Source organism: Ailuropoda melanoleuca, chromosome 6 (assembly GCF_002007445.2).
Source record: "Ailuropoda melanoleuca isolate Jingjing chromosome 6, ASM200744v2, whole genome shotgun sequence".
NCBI classification, from domain to species: Eukaryota; Metazoa; Chordata; class Mammalia; order Carnivora; family Ursidae; genus Ailuropoda; species Ailuropoda melanoleuca.
In genome coordinates, this window is record NC_048223.1 from 16,563,799 (window position 1) to 16,569,653 (window position 5,855).

Genomic DNA, 5,855 nt, shown 5'->3' on the forward strand with positions numbered 1-5,855 from the left:
GGGGGCGGGGCGCGGCAGAGAGCTCGGCAGCGTTGCAGCCGCAGGACACAAGCCTGGGCCTCACCGGGGAGCACGCCCGTTCTCTGCCCACCCAGCTAGTTTCAGCCGCGCAGGCGCACAGAAAACGCCTCTTCATGCGGAGTCGAAAATACTAGGAGTCTGGTGTTCTTCCACTTTTTCTCAGGTTTGCCCATTATTCTGTGTCCTACTCCACCCAGATGGCTTCTGGCTATTCCCTTGGCCCACTCAGGTTACACAACGGATTCGGGGTCGCCTGTGCCCCTCACGGCCAGAGGGGCTTAAGGAAGGACAGCTGCGACTCCCTGACTCTGCCGTCTTATCAAGAATCAAAAATAACATTTAGATTATTTCTTTGCCAATATCTTCATACTACACTGTTGGAAGGAGCCTGCCTTCTTCCTAAGGTCCTGTGATTTGGGAGCCTAGCAGTGGCAACTTGTTCCACGGCTTGGAATAGAAAAGGTCCGGTTGGATGCTTTCTTTTTCTAATTTGGCAAATTGAAAACTATTAGAGTCAAAGCTCAGCAAATACAGCAATAAACATGCGACTTCCTGCTTAACCTACGGATGTGGTTGTGTTTAGGGTTTCCAGCATCAAACAGATTGTAGATATTTCAAAAATAATATAGGAACAGCTGCGTTAATTTATTATAGTTTTATCCTAAGTGTGCTTAATTGTTTCAAAATAATGTTCATTGCCCAAGCTGGGAAAAGTAAAAATTTTCTACAGGAAATCAAAGACATGTAACATATTTGATTTATGGCTCTAAAAGGAAAAAAATACACGAGCGAGGAAGTCAACAAGAGATACTAGGCAGACTGAAGCTTTGATGCTTCTTACCTATTGAACTTGTGCCCCCACCTGGTCCCCACTCCCCAGACTTGGACGTAGGTTTTGCAGTTGACAATAGCTAAAGGGCCCTCTTTAGGATTGTTTGCTTGGAATGCAGGATTTCAATTTTATGCAGGGAAAAAAAAACAGAATAATCATTTCATAGCCAGTTAGACACCAACTCATGAAGTCAGGGGCCTGTAGAGTGGCGTTGAAAGGATCCAGAAAGAGGTGTGAAAAGAGAGGAGAACATTTACTGGGTGCCCACTTAGTACTAAATAGAATGATATTTAGTACCTATGCTAATTATTTCTCTATTTTGCAGGTGAAGAAACCAAGGCTTGGAGAGGCAAAGGGACTTGTCTAAGACCACAGAGTAAGAAGAGGAGCCAAGTTGCAAATTCAGATCGTTCAAATCCTAAAATCCACCTCCATGCATGACAGCGATTTACCTATGATGCGTCCTGTTGTTACTAAAGTGGAATAGATGGAATTTGGGTGCACATGTGTTAAGCGTCAGCTGGTATACACACACACACACACACACACACACATACACACAGAGTATTTAGAAAAACTACCTAGAGAAGACTTTTTCAGGGAAGGTGAGATCCTGAAGGCATAGATGTGAGCGAAAGCCCAAGAAATGGAGGAATGGCTAAGGTGCCTGGCAAGAGAACACTTTACTTCGCTCCTGAGAAAGGGATGAAAGCAAAAAATGCTGGAAAACTGGAGCGAAGCTGGGGATAGAGACTTCTGGGAGGATAGTGGACTTTGGGCTGTACCCCAAGATTCCCCGCTTTACGACGGAAATCTCATTCCCCAGCTTTGGGGAGTGGCCCTGGCAGGGAGCTCTCAGTCCGCAGCCCAACTGGGGAACTGCCCTGGTCCTGCAGCCAGTGACTGGTGAGCACGGGGCTCTCAAGCTCAGCCCCCTCCAGTCAACCTGGGACAACTTTGCAGGGTCATCCCACCTTTCCGCACGTCCCATCTGGGCAACGAGGCCTTGCCGAGACAGTACCACAGCCCAACTTCTCCCTCTGCCCGGTCCGGCTTCCTTCTCTCCCCCAACACATAGGGACCCAGAGAGCCAGCCCCAGTGCTGGAAACTTTCTGCAGGAAAGTGATCGCAGAGCCTGCTTTCCAGTCAGTGTACCTGTAACAGGTGGCTAAAGAGCACTTCCTTAAGAAAAGGGATGCCTACGTGACTAGTTTGAAATTGCTTAAGTCTTTGTGATATGACACCTTTATCCTTGGCTTCCAGATCCTCAGAAAAGTCTAGTGTCCTCACAGACAGTTTTGGTTAAGTAGGAGCATTGGGGAAAATGGATAAAGAGCCTAAATTTCCAGTCTAGACCAATATGCTGCAGAACGGGGACAATGGAGACAGAAGATGAGATAGTCACAACTTGTAGGGATTTGCAGAACTCCCAGGAAGGACTGGGAACCATCATGGGACATGGACTTAGGGCTTGAGCCAAAGTGGCCCAGATCTAAGAGGCAGGGACGAACTGGCTGACATGCGGGTTAGCAGTGAGAAGGCTGAGCTTTACCTTCATGGAAAGGGGCTGAGTAATTCCTGGGCAGGGAAGTGGATGTAACAGGTCCACGAGAGGGAGAAGGCATCCTCTGAGCAGCGCACGGACCTGTCCAACCCTTTGGAAGAGATGGGCCCCTCCTCTGAACTTCCTGGCTCTTGGCTCCGCTCAGGTGGCACTTGACATTCTCCCCAGTGTTGTGAATCATACGTCAAGTGTCCAGTCTCCCTCGCGAGGGTGTAAGGTGTCTTCCTTGCTTTGTGCCTTATGGCACTTAGCACCTCACATAACAGACTCTTAAGAAAAACACAATTAATTGATGATAGACCTTGAGACAGCGGAGTAAGGAGGCTGACCAGCTCTGTAAAGGCTCTCTTAAACCTTACACGTAAATTTGAAACCACTGTTCTCTGGACAAGAAGCCCTCATTTGCTGGTCACCAAGCCTTCCTTACATACAAGTTTTTGTTTGTTGTTTTGAAATTGAAATGCTGGCTTCAATCAGCAGTTCCTTCAGAAGTGCTGCTGCCTGACACTGACCTTTTATTAAAGAGAGGGACTGCTGGAAGCATAACTCACACCTCTTCAATGAGATTTGGAAAGCGGAGAAAAGAACATCACTTCATCTATTTCTCCACTGAAAGGTTATTTCAATCAGTGAGATCGAATGAGCTTTATTCATAAAGCACTCCGAAATCCTGAAACACTTTCTATTAAATATATTTGACAAAGGAGAAGCCTGGGCTGAGAGGATGAGATGCTGTCAAAATACAGATCTCAAATACCCACCAACTCAGAAAAGCACATAATTCGATAGTGGCAGACCAAGCCCAGAAGCCAGCTTCGGCCTTGGGTCTCACTTGGGCTTTCTGTAGCCACAGATTCTCCAAGTGGGGTGGCAAGTACTTACAACTACAAAACGAGAAAAAGTAGGTTCCAGAACATGACACCAAGCACGTGGAAGGCTCATGGTAATTAAAAGGTGCCTTCAGAGTTCCTGATGGGACCCAGGCTTTTATGTCACTTGGCTCCCACTGTCATTGTCTGACTCTGGTTGTGGTTAGCGGTGCTAGTTTTGGGATTAACCATACATACTTCTATTCCAAACATTTACTAGCTCTGTGACAGTGAGGAAGTTTCTTAACCTCCTGAAAATACAACCTCTTATAAAATGGAGAGTCTGGCCATCTCGCAGATATGTGGTGAGAGCCGTGTGGTAGAGGGTGTCTGTCTTAGCACACTCCCCTTATCACACCTCCTCTGTGCATTGAAAGCAAGCTGCCCTGCACAGAAACACGGCTATGGCTTTGGTCCAAATCAGAACCTGAGCTGATACTATTGCAAACCACATGCAACTCCATCTTGGAAGCATTTTTAGCAAGTGTTTAATGCTCCACCATCATTTTCCCAAGTCATGGCTACTGCACGATGAGCCATATATCGGGTTAACAAGAAGGACAATAAAGGTCGTGGGCTTCTCATCTTCCATGTGACCTTCCTCGGTCAAGGTCTTCCTGTGATTGAAATCGAAAGAAAAATTTCAAGAACTTCTGAGCCAGCTAGCTGAGACTGAACCAATTACTATGTTTGACCTCAATGTTACTACAGAACTTCCTTGTGCCTTCTGCAGCCTCTAAATTGTTGCCTTCAGCCCTCCTCACCGCACTCAGCCAGGGCTGTGCTCTGACCCTGCCCAGACCGTTCCAAACAGCTGACATGAGAGCTCAACGATGGAATCAGCAGGAAACTCTCCACAGCCCTGCAGCACTCAACGGCAGAAGCTAACACAAGATCTAGCGTCCTCTGGCCGAGGACAGGCCTCTGTGACGCGCACACACACACACACACAGAAAGCAGTGTGGAGCATCGAAGCGGCACGCGCTGTGTCAGGCGGGCCACACGGGTAAGTCTCGAGTGCGGCCCACTCAACACACCAGGGCCCTAGGCAGCTCCGTAAGAACCACCCTGCTTCCCATCTATTTCCACAAAGACTGTCTGCTCACTGTCCGCGCGCAGGAGAGCAACGGCGTGGTGCTGCCCATCGCCACACTGACCCCAGCTCTTCAGCAACTGAGACCACTGACACCAAGGTCACCAGTCCTTGGAAAGCGTTCCTCCTACATGTGAGGGAGTTAGGGCCCCACAAATTCCTTCACCTCATTAAGATAGTCCACACAAAAATCACAGGCTAAATGGCTAATCTCACACACACACACACACACACACACCATTTTTTGTTAACCCATGTGAGCAACACCATTTGATTCCCAATAAACAATGTTTCAGGGAAACTGCATTGGAAAGCTCAGCTGAACCCTGAGGCCAAAGTGGCTTCTTCCCTTCCACTCCAAATCTAGACTTTGAGACATTTTCTGAACTTGACTCTCCAGTGTGTTTGCTGACAGAGATGAAAATACAACTTCCTAAATTCCAAAAAATACACCAAAAGCAAAGTTAAATAGACCCCACAGTGAAAGACTACGTTTATAAAGGAGACAGAAAGACAGAGAGAGACAAAGAGAGAGGGGGAGAGAGACAGAGAGAGAGAGGAAGATAATAGAAAACATAAAATCCAAAAGTTTGGTAACATACTCTGTGGGGGAAACCAGAGAATAGGCACTTTCCCACATTGCTGGCTAGAATGCAAAAAGGCATTCGGAAATACCTACAAGAATTATATATGCATTTACCCTTTGATCAAGCAATCCTACCTCTAGAAATCTCAAAGATAAACTGGAAATAAAACAAAAAAGCTAAATGCACAGGCTATTCATTTTGGTGCTATTTGTAATAGCTAAAGCTGGAAAAACCCGTACGTCCATCTAGGGGACAGGGTGAATGAACAACAGTCCATCCACGCAAGGGAGNCAACTTCCTAAATTCCAAAAAATACACCAAAAGCAAAGTTAAATAGACCCCACAGTGAAAGACTACGTTTATAAAGGAGACAGAAAGACAGAGAGAGACAAAGAGAGAGGGGGAGAGAGACAGAGAGAGAGAGGAAGATAATAGAAAACATAAAATCCAAAAGTTTGGTANGGAGGGAGGGAGAGCAGGAGAGAGGGGGAGAGAGACAGAGAGAGAGAAGATAATAGAAAACATAAAATCCAAAAGTTTGGTAACATACTCTGTGGGGGAAACCAGAGAATAGGCACTTTCCTACATTGCTGGCTGGAATGCAGAAAGGCATTCGGAAATACCTACAAGAATTATATATGCATTTACCCTTTGATCAAGCAATCCTACCTCTAGAAATCTCAAAGATAAACTGGAAATAAAACAAAAAAGCTAAATGCACAGGCTATTCATTTTGGTGCTATTTGTAATAGCTAAAGCTGGAAAAACCCGTACGTCCATCTAGGGGACAGGGTGAATGAACAACAGTCCATCCACGCAAGGGAGACTGTGGAAGCTGTGAAAAGGAATGAAGTGTCTGCCTACACACTACTATGAAGTGATCTCCAG

The 5,855-nt window shown here is 46.3% G+C and overlaps 1 protein-coding gene and 1 long non-coding RNA gene across 7 annotated transcripts in view; one reads left to right on the forward strand and one right to left on the reverse strand.

The window, feature by feature from the left end:
* Positions 1-1,310, forward strand: part of LOC109490140 — a 6,185-nt gene extending 4,875 nt beyond the window's left edge. Inside the window, exon 3 of the long non-coding RNA XR_002143386.2 lies at positions 1,179-1,310. This is a non-coding gene — a long non-coding RNA (uncharacterized LOC109490140). The remainder of the gene's footprint in view (positions 1-1,178) is intronic.
* NEK11 (NIMA related kinase 11) overlaps positions 1-5,855 on the reverse strand; it is a 231,332-nt gene that overhangs the window by 29,357 nt on the left and 196,120 nt on the right. The window lies entirely within an intron of this gene.